Source organism: Ischnura elegans, chromosome X (genome assembly GCF_921293095.1).
Source record: "Ischnura elegans chromosome X, ioIscEleg1.1, whole genome shotgun sequence".
NCBI classification, from domain to species: domain Eukaryota; kingdom Metazoa; phylum Arthropoda; class Insecta; order Odonata; family Coenagrionidae; genus Ischnura; species Ischnura elegans.
The window spans coordinates 27,825,155-27,838,919 of NC_060259.1; the positions used below are offsets into that span (position 1 = coordinate 27,825,155).

The 13,765-nt window shown below is 40.2% G+C and overlaps 1 protein-coding gene across 4 annotated transcripts in view; it reads left to right on the forward strand.

Annotated features, from left to right (window-relative positions):
• LOC124170556 (Ig-like and fibronectin type-III domain-containing protein 1) overlaps positions 1-13,765 on the forward strand; it is a 381,562-nt gene that overhangs the window by 69,017 nt on the left and 298,780 nt on the right. The gene's annotated exons all lie outside the window — the stretch shown is intronic.

The following is a 13,765-nucleotide window of genomic DNA, read 5'->3' on the forward strand; positions in this document are numbered from 1 at the left end:
ATTTTTCAACAGCTGCATGTTCGAGTGTTTGATCTGAAGTGAATTTTACCGTTTTGGAACACCATTTAATGCTCTTTAATGATCTCTTCTGGGATATTATAGAACGATCCTAAAACATTTTACTTAAGGAGACACGTACCAAACATGTGTTGCAAAGATGCACTCTGAGAAAATTTCTGAAAATTTTGAGTACAAAACAAATTAATGTATTAACATTTTCTAAAATTAGGATGTCCTAATTCCAATACTCGAAACTTTTCATTAAGAAGTGGAAAACCTAGGAAATTACGTATTCACAGAGCGGGCAGGAATGTTCAGGGTTAAAAGAGGCGATTCGGTAGAATACACTTCATCGTTACAAAGATTATGCGGGCTGTCAACAATTTCAAATTTCTCGTAAAAGTCCAGCTTTTGCCCTTGTAAAATATCAAAATCAAAGTTACTAAAATGTTTACAATAGTTCAGATGTTTAGCAAAACATGATTTTTCATCATTGTTGATAAAACTGTTCCTGTGTTCAATCACTCGATCTTTAAATCTCCTCCCAGTCTGTCCTACATGATGAATATCACAATTATTATACTTTAGCAAGTATACACCACTTTTGTTTTCTTGGTTATACATGTCCTTAGAGTTACATAATCGTTTCTCCAATGTTGCCGGGGTATAGAAGGCGACTCTAGCTTTGCCTTTGGGAATTATTTTCTTCAGATTGTATGATAATTTACATACAAATGGCAGTTTTACCCAACGGGACGGTACATTGCTCTGAAATGACAGAGAGGTCTTTCTACCTCCTCGATTCACTGCCTCTACATAATCCCTAGTCCCCCCCTCCTTCAAAGACCTTCCCTATTACGCATCTTTTTAGTCAAACTGTCTCCCCCCTCCCTTGCTATCCTTTCCACCCCACCTTTCTCTTGCTGGACGGTATATATAGAACTTGGAAAGCCAAATTGGTACCTTGATAATGACACTGCGTGTCGAAACCGTGTCGGTACTTAAGTAAATAAAATTGTGTGGAAGGTTGCCATTGTAGTTTATTCTCATGGTTACTTTTATAAGATTAAAGGCACTTTTTTCTGTCATGGTTTGTATACATTTAATTTTACGTTTTTTACGATTTTCACTGTAAAATAAGCCTTTTTTCTCATTTTTTCCTTTCCTTATCATTATGTCCATTTAATTTGCTCTTAATTAACCAATAATCAATGCTTAACGAATGTGAGAGGGAACTTGACCTGAAAGATAAAAGAGAGACTCATAGATGACATGATAGCGTAGTTTTTTTTAATTCGTCGCCTAGCATTATACTGGTCGAGGAGGAGAGTGGGTTGCAATGCCACCTTAAAGTAGTCCAGAGCTGAAGCATTCAAAAAGTGGTGCTACCGATCAATGATGAAGGGAAAATGGATCGACCGTGTAAGTAACGAGGAAGTGCTGGGGAGAGTGGGAGGAAGGAAAAATCTTCTATAAACCCTTAAAATAGGCGGGAAAACTTAGTTGGCCAAATCATGATACATGATGCCCCGATGAAGACAATCGTCGAAGGACAGATGGATGGGAAAAAGGGCAAGGGAAGCCTCGAATGAGTTACATAGGACAGGTGACTAAGGATATAAAAGAGAAAAAATATATCACTTTGAAAAGGGGTAGCTGATAGGAGAGCAGAACATGGAGCTGCGTCAAACTAATCTTAGGATTGTTGGCAGGTTAGGATAGGTTGTTAAAGGGACGAGGTACGACACTCAAAAAAGGTTAGCAGATAGTAATGGCGGCAGGATGCAAGATCTCTTGATAGTAATTGGGATCTTGTTCCTCCCTCGATAGTAATTGGGATCTTGTTCTCCCCCTCTGTTTTCTAAAATTAGGATGTCCTAATTCCAATACTCGAAACTTTTCATTAAGAGCTGGAAAACCTAGGAAAAAATTCGCCGAATCGCGGGTATATTGGCCATCCTGCCGGGTGGTGATGGTCGAACTGGAAGCAAGAAGTTTGCCACGGACACCGACAAGAATGACTTGAGGCTGAGCTAAGTTCTTGGACGAGGGTTGAATGGGGCAACTGAAGTGGAGTGTCGGGAGCAGAGCGTGTCGTGGCGGATGACTGATGAGCGCCACTTATTTCCCGTGCCTCGTTTCCTCACCTTCCCGCTCTCTCATTTAAGACCTCACTCGCGCCATTTTCCCAGAAGTCTCCCGCGCACCACGTAAATAATTCTCTCAGTCTTCGTTTTTCCGCCGAGAATAAGGAGGAGCCGGAATTAAAACGTAGGTATATTTAGTTTTAGTGTCGTCCCACCTCAATTCAAAAAACTTTTGTCCATAAGGGCCTCATATTTTGATGGAAATTTCTGGATGAGTTCACGTTCACCTCAAGCTGAGTACTGTGCGAAAAAATATATGCGTACATTTTGGTCTTATTTTAATTTTTCGCGTTTTTGCAAAAATAATCGTGTTTGTAATCATTTATAATGCCTTCTATTCCTCCATTTAATTCTCCTATGACCTTGATTTATTGTTTCGCGCGGTTTTGCGGCTCACACGTTGAAGAGATATACGATAGGATTCTAATGCAATCATATGGGTGATAAAAATGGTCGAGAACATAAGAATATGGTCTACAATTTCAATGATAGACTAACAAAGCAGCAAATACTTTTAACTGTTACTAAAAGCATGCTTTTGACGAGCCTTGTGCCTTGTGCGAGGCTTGAGCGGAAGATTTCGACCAGACAACCAGCTATCATGGCATAATTTTCTAGTTTAATCATGCTATAATGATTGAGTAAGATATACATTATATTAACGCAAACATGATATATTATTTTCTAAATATTAAAGTTAACATCGTCATTAGTGATTCGAGATACGTGCAGTAAAAAGTACTTATTTGCCTATATGATTGATATAAGTTGTTTAGGTTAATTGATTAAGTATATTCTTCTTTTTGGGAATTTCTACGAGGGATCCGTTTTCACTGGACGTTTCGCTATTCGCTTGGAGTGTTATGAAGAGAATGAATAATAGCTGCTCCGTGTCCCACTTTTGCGCAGGTGAATAAATGTTTGTTGCTTTATCGTGGCGCCGATTTCAATTTTGGCGGCAAGAACATCTTGACAGTTGGGTATTAAAACGAGTCAGGAACCCTTTCCAAACTCGACTCAGGGTGAATGCAGATGAGCCGGCGACGTATCATACCTTTGCAGAGTCACCCGCAGGTGTACGAATTGCGCGGTAACATCCGCAGAGGAAATATTTTCTCTGATCGAGATTCAAACCCAGATCTTCCAAATAGGGTGGTTTCCTATTATTTTTTTATTGCCTAAATCGAATGATTATTACTCCTGGAGTATGCATTTCACGCTTTTAGATTTTTAAATGATGATATCTATTTTTCGCGATGAAATAAAAAGTGAAAAATTTCAAGCGTGCGAAAACGCGACGGCTAAGTATGAATGCTGGGAAAAGTCCGTGTGACGTCATTCTGGTTCCCGCTGTCGCCGAGTGAGGTGACCTTGGGGCGAGCATCTGTGCGCCGCTGCGATGCAGGCTGCTAGCAGGTAGCGCTTGGCTTAAAAAAGGATTATTAATACCTTATCAAAAGAAGGAAACTTTCCGACCATAGGAAATTTCAATAGGTGATTATTAAGAGATGTTTCCCTGAGCTCTGTGCCTCATGCATGCCTTGGTAATCTCAGACGATGTAAAGCCTCTATCTACTCGTATAGAAACTAGGTCCCTGCGACGTGACGTGGGGTGGCATTGCATGGGCGCCAATCTGGCCTTTTTCAAATGTGGTTAAAATTTACCATTGCCATTCGTCTAAACTGGGATTTCCCAGAATTTGTATATTATGAATACACTAATGGTGGGTAACGAATCGCAATCAATGCTTTTCGTTTTCTATGATGAAGGAAACTACCCTATTAAAATCGTTGTTAAGGGAAATGATTTCATCTCTGTGAACGGTTTTCACTATCACCAGGGGTGCCGTAAATACCAAAGGTGGAGCCGATGCTATGGCTCAAAGTCGTGAGGATATGCCGGCAAACATTCTCATGGTCAGTGGCTGGACCTTATAGTCATAAAAAAATCAGCACCTGACGTAAACATAAGGGAAAGCAAAAACACTCTGACTTAATAAATACGAAAAGTCTCCATTTCTTATTAATTTGCGTAACATTATTTTTCCATAGCTTGTACAATGACATGCAGAGAGAAACAGAAAAGCCACGTCAATTGCGCTATAATACGTGTTGCCATAAAAAAAGCGAAAAGACCGAATAATTTCAGCAAGGAGGATGGTTAAAACTTGGGGGAATATGCTTAACTCTTATTGAAATTATTTCGATCTCTTTATATTCGGAATTGATGATTCCGATTGGTTAGAAACGCGATTGCGATTTTTGTGTGAGAATTTTATCCTCGACGACTCACGACGAGGGCTCATGTCGTCGTCGGAATGAAAATGTTCACGCCCAACAAAGTCTGATCACGCTGCAAGCTATTGGAATCAACCATTTGGAATGAAAATAGATCGGAATAATTGTGATTTGTGTCAAGCACGCCCCCCATATTGTAAATATCCTCTCTGTTGAAATAATTCGGCCTTTGATATTTCGATGGCTTCGTGTGTTATGCGCAAACATAGAGGCTAAAAGTGTACTATATTTATAAGTATATAAGTGTATAAGGGTTCCTTCCAGAAATATATGCCGCGGACTTAATAAGACTAATGAAAATGAAAAAGCAGGAGCAATTTCCACAATTCTAAAATTTATTAATACTACCGGTTTCGCTTTTCAGCATCATCAGGTACAAAAATATCGAGTGCGCTACTCTTAAATAGGAAGGCAGGATGGGGGTGGTTAGACTGGAAGGCGGGGGAAGGGGACCACCCTCATCCTGCCTTCCCATTTAAGCGTAGCGCACTTGATATTTTTGTACCTGATGATGCTGAAAAGCGAAACCGGTAGTATTAATAAATTTTAAAATTGTGGAAATTGCTCCTGCTTTTTCATTTTCATTATGTCACGTTTCCACTCCATCTCGCCTGAAACCTCAGACTATATTAATAAGACTAACTGGAAACTTTTAATGCGTGAAGTCTAAAAATGCTGCAAACAAACCCGGATACTCCCGCAACTATAGCTTCTTCGTGCGTTGTGGCCCATGAAAGGAGCTGCCGTCCATTTCCTGAATATGAGAAATTCATACGTTGTAAGTTCCTGTTCCTGTATGTTGATTTGGGGTGAGCCCTAGTCTCATCCATTTAGATCCTCCTCATTAAAAACATAACTGGACATAAATCTTATTCTCCGCCAGAAGTCACTACTACCTAATTTGTTCACTCGACATGAATAAGTGCGTTTTCATTTAGGAGGAAATAAAAGTATCAACCAATCTTATTGCTTACGTTAACTTTCAAATATGTCATCATTTTTCTAAAAATTACGCTCATTGTTGCTGTTGCAGAGGTTTTGTAGGAGTTTCATTTCTTACATACGAAGTTTTATTTCTCAGCCCTAGTTCCACGACTGCAGCTTGAGGGAGAACTTGCTGGTGTGGTGACTATAGCGCTGGAATCCTACCCCATGGGTCTGGGTTCAAATCCCGGCGGTGGTGGATACTGGCCGATCCCTGTCGGAGTGCTTCGTGCTGGACACTTCATGTACCTCCGTCCGTCGGATTTGACGTGCCGTGGTCCCCTTGGCGACTTTCGTTGAAAGTAGGCTAATGCCGACGCCGGGTTTCTCTCCACCCTTCCTTCTCTGATCCTTACCTCATGACGCAAATGGTAACAGCCGACGGTCGCCTCTTCCAATCACCATTGGCAGGGGCGGAACCAGGATTTCTTTCTGGGGGGCACAAGCAAGGCCGTATCCAAGATTTTGTTTTGTGGGGGCACAAGAATACCTCGAATACAACATGAACGCAAGGATAATGGTACCGTATTAAATATCTTGCATATTTTTTAAGGGTCTGGGGGGGGGGCACGTGCTCCCGTGCCCCCCCTAGATCCGCATATGACCATTGGTTAAACCCTTGAACCATTGGTTGAACCTTGCGTTAAAACCACTGAAAATATTCAATATAATACGATTCTTGGCAGTTTGCGCTTATCGAATGGACTTGCGAGCATGAAAATATACTAAATTCTTTCGTGTGGTGAAAATGAATAAATGGAATTTCACAATTTTAATAATAGCGACCCAGGTTGCTCTGCAGTCGTGATTCAACTGGTGAAAACATGGTCGCCACCGTCAAGTATGAGTGCACTCTGACGAGAGGCACTGCGGGAGGCAAGTGTCTTTCTCATCTGGAGCGTGGAGCACAATTGCACCGTTCCATTCCGAGTGTATTGTGTCTCCTCCACGTACACGGGTGGACCCTTCCCTAGAGTGTGGATTCTCATGCTTGAAGATTTACTCAGGCATATCTTTCTCTCTTGTCGCTTCTTAAAATGTTGTGTAGTGTTCCTCCTGACTCGAAATTTAATTTCAGGCTATGCTGATGCTTCTATATTGTTACATTTTTATGAAAAATTTCTTAATTAGAGGCGAGTAATGAAGGTTTTCTGCGTTCGCATGGGGAATTTTAGAGGCATATATTTGCGGTAATAGAATTAACCAGGCACCAAATGGAAAATATCTGCGAGTTTAGTAACCAGTGGATAACGTTGTTTGCTCTCTTATTTCATTCTTGGCCGTTTGAGTTTTCTAATTCCGTTAGCTCTCATTTGAAATTCTCCTCTGCGATCTTGTCGGATTTAATCCCGTTGAATGCCCGTTTTTGGTCAAAACGAAATAATGGAAAAAAATGATGTATTCGGGTAATTTATACCAATCTAAATTGTTTCGTAAATCTTTCAGGAATGATTATTTTTTCTACGAATTTATCTTGATATAGTCATTCTTCTATCAGGTATGATTATGTGAAAAAATAAATAAACCACGCCTTAGACTCTCTCCCCATTTATAACATTTTAATTCCATCAGGTAAATCTGGTGTTTGATTTCCGCACTAGCATAATTCTTACTAGCAACCTTTCGAAGTGTCGCATTCTTTCTCGAAAAATCAAATTCTTTGACAGATGCGGCCATATGCTTCAAATTGCACCATCTAACGAGCAAAAAGTGAAATCAATCGATTCGGCTTTAAATTTCTAAAAATCCATGTTGAAATGAAAATACAAACCTTGGTAACTTTTAAGTGGAAAAATTATTTATTATTACGACGCATTTCGACGCTGAGGCGTCATTCTCAAGTGGTTGAGAATGACGCCTCAGCGTCGAAACGCGTCGTACCAATAAATAATTTTCCAGTGAAAAGTTACCAAGGTTGTGTATTTTCATTTCAACATGGATTTTTAGAAAGTTAAAGCCGAGTCGATTGATTTCATTTTCTTGCTCGTTAAATAGTGAAATTGATAATTTGTTTCCGAATATTCTTCTCAGCAATTAACATCTCCTAAATCAATGGGTCATTGTCATTTATTTCCTTTCCAACGCCTTATCTTTCAAGATCGCATTCCGTCACTGGCCGAATTTGGGTTAAAATGAAAGGGTTCGATTTTTCTGTTTCCAAAATAACCAATTTCATGCGTCATTCATATCCAAGATAGGTAGGTATCACCTCTCCGGGTTGCAGCTGAATTTAGCGTTTTGTCGATGAATCGAGTAGGGGGTGGGTGGCCTTCATTCGAAGGAATTTCATATCAGGCACGTCTAACCCGAGGCGGCCAAATATTTCCAGCTTTTACCTCCCCCGTGCGGCTCGACGATGATATCGACCTCCCCCTCTGCGATGACGTCCTCGGACGAGATTTACCCCTTGCGTCAGAAAAAGTGAACATTTCTGTGGAAATATGCTGACTCCTAGACTGGCAGCGAACTCCATCGTTCTTCTGGGTAAGCTCAAATGTAGCAGTGTAGATTTCTCGGGTGTTGCACGAGCTAAGGTCCTCCATATCTCCTTCCGACGTTTCGACAAGTAACTCGCCCATCGTCCTCAGGGATTCAGGAATCCAATCCATAGCCATCTCATCGCTACTTTAAGTTTTTATAGGGTGTCCGAAACTCACCTGATTTTTTTCCCTGGAGTTAACTTTACACCTCTGTAATTGATAAACTGGATTCCTGAATCCCTGAAGACGATGGGCGAGTTACTTGCAGGAACGTTGGAAGGAGATATAGGACCTTACGCGGTGCAAGACTCGATGGAACTAGGAACTCTCCTTGGGGGTTTACAAACAGGGCTTGCATTACTTCTAATGACAATTTTACATTTTTGTGGTAAACAGCCTATCCCACTGAAATTTTCCTTATAATGTAACACAAAAGCATCTCTATTACTACTGGAAATATCATGAACACATTTTACCAGATTGAAATCAACACATGATTGTATTCCCAACAGTGGAGTACTCCAAGTGGTTTAGATACTGCCGAAACTGTAGAGATGGCAGGTATTCACCTTGTTAAACTGCCCGATATTGTCGATTTAGAGAGCCCTTCCGCCTAGAAAGATTGGCTTATATTTGTGGGGGATTTTGAAAATTATCTTATCGCCACGGGACAAGATGAATCGGCGGACAAAGTGAAAATAGCTCTCCTTAAAACTATGTTGGGATCGCAGGGTCGCAAGCTCTATTTGAAACTTTTGATTTATCTAATGTAGATAAGCTAGCTTACGTCAAAGTTAAGGAAGCTTACGAAAAGTTTGTAAATCCAAAGCAAGACTCAATTTACGAACTGTTCGTGTTTCATCAACGGTTCCAACAGGAAGGAGAGACATTTGACCGCTTTCTGACAGATTGTGGGCGACTTATAAAGAATTGTTGTTATGATAGTCCAGCCCCTCAGGAAGAAAATATGATGATCTACCGCGTGATTCAAGGCATCCCGGACAAGGGCGTTCAAGAGTCTTTGCTGCGAATGGAGGACAGAACCCTCGCCAAAGTAGCGGCCTACTGTCGGTCAGTTGAGATTAGCCACCATCAGGTTCAACAAATTAACGGAGCCAATGAATCTACAGCAATGCCGACGATTGTAAAATATTTAAAAGGGTTAACACCGCGGCTGATTCCCTGGTTTTACAAACTGCTCTTCAATCGGTAGAGAAATGGTGCAATAAATGGCAATTGTGTATCCTGGAAAATCCACTGCGATGTATTTATTGCTGTAGAATAGCACTATCACCTCCACTTATACTTTAAATAATCAACCCGTTCCCTCTGTCATTTCCCTCTCCGATTTAGGCATCACTTTTGGCCAAAAATTAACCTTCTATGGACTTATAAAAACCATTGTTAACAAGGCTATGGCAGTGGTTGGCACCCTATATCATCTGAACGAGATTTCCGAACCGAGTGCCTTAAAATCCGTCTTCATTGGATGTGTGCAACCCATACTTGAATATTGCTCTCCCATTTGGTCAACTGCTTCTCCCACCACACTAAAACTACTCAACCGTCCGCTCAATTTCTTCTTAGCAATAGTTCCCCATCGCACACCTCACCTCAGATTCTCTTCACGTGCCAAAATACTTCATTCGCTTGGATTATTACACCCCACCCTCCACCGATTGACATCAGACGAAATCTTCACAGCTTTTGTTCGCCGGGAAAGAATCAGATATTACACTCGACTGTATTCGGTGAAGACAAAATAATAAATTGGAGTACATAAAACTTTTTGTGCTATCCAAAAAATCGTAAGATTTGCTTGACGCAGCTCTCCGTTCCTGTGTCCTATCTGCTAGGCCTTTTACTGAGTCGTATTTCTCTCTTTCGCATCATCAATAACCTGTCTTATCTAACTCGTTCGGGGTCGTCCCTTGCCCTTCTCCCAGACCACCTTTCCTTCAACGATTGTCTTCATCAGGCCATCATGTCTCATGATGTGGCCGACCAAATTCACTCTTCTTCTTCGGGTTTTTATAAAACTTTTCATTTCTCCCACTCTTCCCAGCACTTCCTCATGACGTACTTGGTCGATCGTCACTTATGTCACCACGCTTTACTGCTCAATCTATTTATTGGCAAAATTTACTTGTATCATATTTCAACGCACAACCTCATCAGGTCGAATTAACATTATTAAATGCGTCGAAACGCGTTGAAATTTCCTTTATAATTTAAAATGGTTGTATGTTACATATAGTTTTATTTACTTAGGTCTCCCGGGTGCTTTTATTTTTTGCCTGAGAATTGAAATAATGGCTCGAGAAAAATAATCAGTGTTTGGTCCCATCTTGCTCATTTTGCGGCAGTTAAATGGTCTTGGCGTCTAGCCAAGTCAGTGCTAAAAAACGTAAGTTGTCGACTAGATGAGACGTTTGGCAGGGGGAGAAAGTAAGAAGGGTGTCGAGTGCTTATGTTAAAATTCGCAAATGTTTTTTCAGGAAAGCGAGAAGGGCTATCTCAAAATCCCGAGTAAATCATCGTCTGGGGGGTTCGAGTTGGTCACCATCTCCATAAATATTACCGTGGTAGCTCTAAATTTTTCACACACTTTCCAAGTATGTAAATTACTTATAGTCAAGTAAGTCACTCGCCTAGTCCAAGAATTTAGTTGAAATACTTTTGTGAACTCTACAAAGAGTTAATTTAATGATTAGGGAATAGCAGTACATAGATATAGTAGCAGTTTCTCAGCCCGAGGGTCAGGATTTGAATCCCATATGTCTTTGATATTTAAAGGAGAGTTATATTAAAGCAGCTTTGAAAGAGAATTCGATCACAACGGCAACTTAATTCACGAAGAAACTGAGGGTGACCAAATTTCCTCAGAAAGATCATCTTAGCATTCAATCATAAAGTGTAGTGGGAGTTATCAACTTTCCCTCGCCTTCTCAAATAACTACTGAAAGTCAAAATCTACCACCAATGAGGAACTTGCATGGGTCGTAGATTGCTCTAAAAACTATTTTGAATAAGTCAAATGGATACATTAGGTCGCAAAAATACCTTCTGTTTCTCCATTCAACATCAAAAGAAATAAAAAAAATGCATTTAAAATCGAGAAAAATTTCTCTGAGCCGACCACTGCGCGAAGACACCCGAGCGTTGCCGAGGCCAGGCGTGACGTCATAGGTGCCTAAACAACCGTAGGGAGTAGGGAAATACGCTGAGCGCATGGTGTAAAGTTTGTTTTGAGGGAGTATTTAGCCGCTCATCGTCACTTTATTTTGTTCTGTTATTCTTGGGCAAGTTTTCCTGTTGCTATTGTGCCTATATTATTATTTGGGATATTAATAATGCGGCATCGGGATGATGAAGTACAAGCGTTTCACTTCGTGTGTTTTGGTTATCAGAAAAATGGATGATAACGTTGCCACTCGTTCGAATAGTACACCTGAAATTCATCTACGTCTACATAATACCCCGCAAGCCGCCTAAAAGGCGTGTGGCATGGGGTGTTAGGACACCAGCCTTTTTTTAGGACACCAAAAATTGATGCTACGACCCTCATGGAAGACAAATTATTGCTATACGTCGGCGGCAAATCGAGTTGTAAAAGAAACTTGTAATACTGGAGGATAACGATCGTAAGCTGTGCTGTTGACATTAGAGTAAGCTGTGCTGTTGAATTTGGCAACGCCGGATTAACGGAGAAGGTAGTCCTATCCGTCCTACGGTACGAATTCACAGCAAAACAGTCTGCACACAATCCACATGTGAGATCGCGAATCAGTTCCGCTGCCAACACACACTCAAGCTACAACCTATTTCAATAATATAGGTAAATCCATAAACAATATACTAGCATATACCATAAAAATATAGTGGGAAACAGGCAAATACTCTTATCAAAAACTGGATGTCACTATCACATTATTATATTCATCACGTACAACTTACAATAACAGAACTCGTTATGATGAATACAACTATTTATTCACTGATTTAAACCCTTAAATTAGCCCACACAAGTGACATTTCTCACTACTATTCGTTGAAATAATGGAATAACAAACTTCACACACAGTTTTTATTTCAAAAGCGTGATCGTGAAATGTCATATCTACGGTGAACAACGGAGATTAGCACGCCACTGACAATTTTTACACTACTGTTAGACATTTATCGATAGCGTAATAGCACTTTTTATAATTCAATCACGATGGAACACTGATAACTCTAATATTTTTCAACCTTGTCAAACTTTGTGCATTACAACCACTGGCACTGTGATTATTAGCAGTAGCTTAACGGGAGATGTCACGTTGAAAATAACGCTATTTCGGCACAAAAATGTTCCTAGATGTCTCCAATCAGCGAACAAAAGTTGCATTGTCTGGAATTCACCCCATAATACAAGCACAGACAGTCCTAAACGACGAATTCTCCGGTACCTACGAATAAACGGATGAAGTTATTGTATATAAAAGCTAAGCGGACATTAGTAAACATCAAAATCGTTCTAATTACATACTCAAATGAATGATATGCCGTCGATAACATCAACTTACAATTGACGTATCCCCCTTCCAACGGACGTGGCTCAGACTCCTACAACGATGTTATTTAGGTATTATCAAATTTTTGGTTTAACTGCTCCAGTTTTATATTTTATGCCCTTACTCAGATATTAATATTATAAATAATGCAAAATACGAGGGCTTCCAAGCCTCTATCGTCGGATATTTATCTTTAAATACAAAATAATCAACACGTCTAACAAACGAAGCTCTCACAACTGCTGGCAACTATTACAAACAATCACAACAATAGCTTCGCGTGATGTTTAGGCACCTTTGACGTCATCGAGGCTTCGTCGGCAGTGGCTTGGGGGGTGAGGGAGTTTTTCCCGCGCTTTAAAATTCGTTATATTTATCATTAAATAACTCGCGAAGGAAAACTCAGATTTACATGCGGTTTTCTTTGTTGTATTCAGAAAATAATTTTCTGTCCGCCTATGAAATAAAAAAAATTCATGCAAGTTCCCCATTATACATTTTACAAAAAGAGGTAGCTTCATTTCTCTTTATGAACATTTATTTCTGCTCAATCACAGAAAATAACATCGTGATCCGTCTGCAATCCGAAGATTCGTTTGACGCAGCTCTCCACTCAGTTCTCCTCTGAAGTAAAAGTTAATCACCTTCTAAATTATTCTGCTTTGTATCCTTCATCACCTGCTCTACGGATCCCTTCCGAGGTCTGCCTCTGCTGTTCTTCCTTTCCACGTGTCCTTGGACGATAATTTCCATCTGACCATCGCGTCTCGTGATGTGGCCGCTTAGGGGCCATATTTATAGTCCATTTATGGAAAGCCTTCTCTCGATAGAAGGCTCCCAGAAGTCTTCCAAGACGAATAGCGTGCCTATAGATGCATATCAACCATCTGATAGGATTATAAAAGCACAGAAAGCGGAGTAAGGATTTAAGCATACCCTGCGATATGTGCGTGAAGAGGAGAAAGCAGGAACTTCATGATTTTCAAGATGCAGAAGGCTTTCTGTTCTGTTGTGTTATGTTTTTTGGCTCAGTTGCTACTTTATCCCTCTCTCTCTCTCTTGAAGTGATGTATACTTATTTTTACTTATAAGCTGTTATTCAGATGTATAAGATATCTTACGTGCATATAATTATTACCTACTGTGATATATTCCAAATTCTTCGTCGCAATTCAATTATTATTTCTTCCGTTTCTTACCTTTGGCTGGAATTTATTTCCGTTGATCAAATCAGTGACGACGTAATTTCAAAATAATTCCATATTGCTGTCTTGTACTTGTCTTTTATGCTTGTACTCTA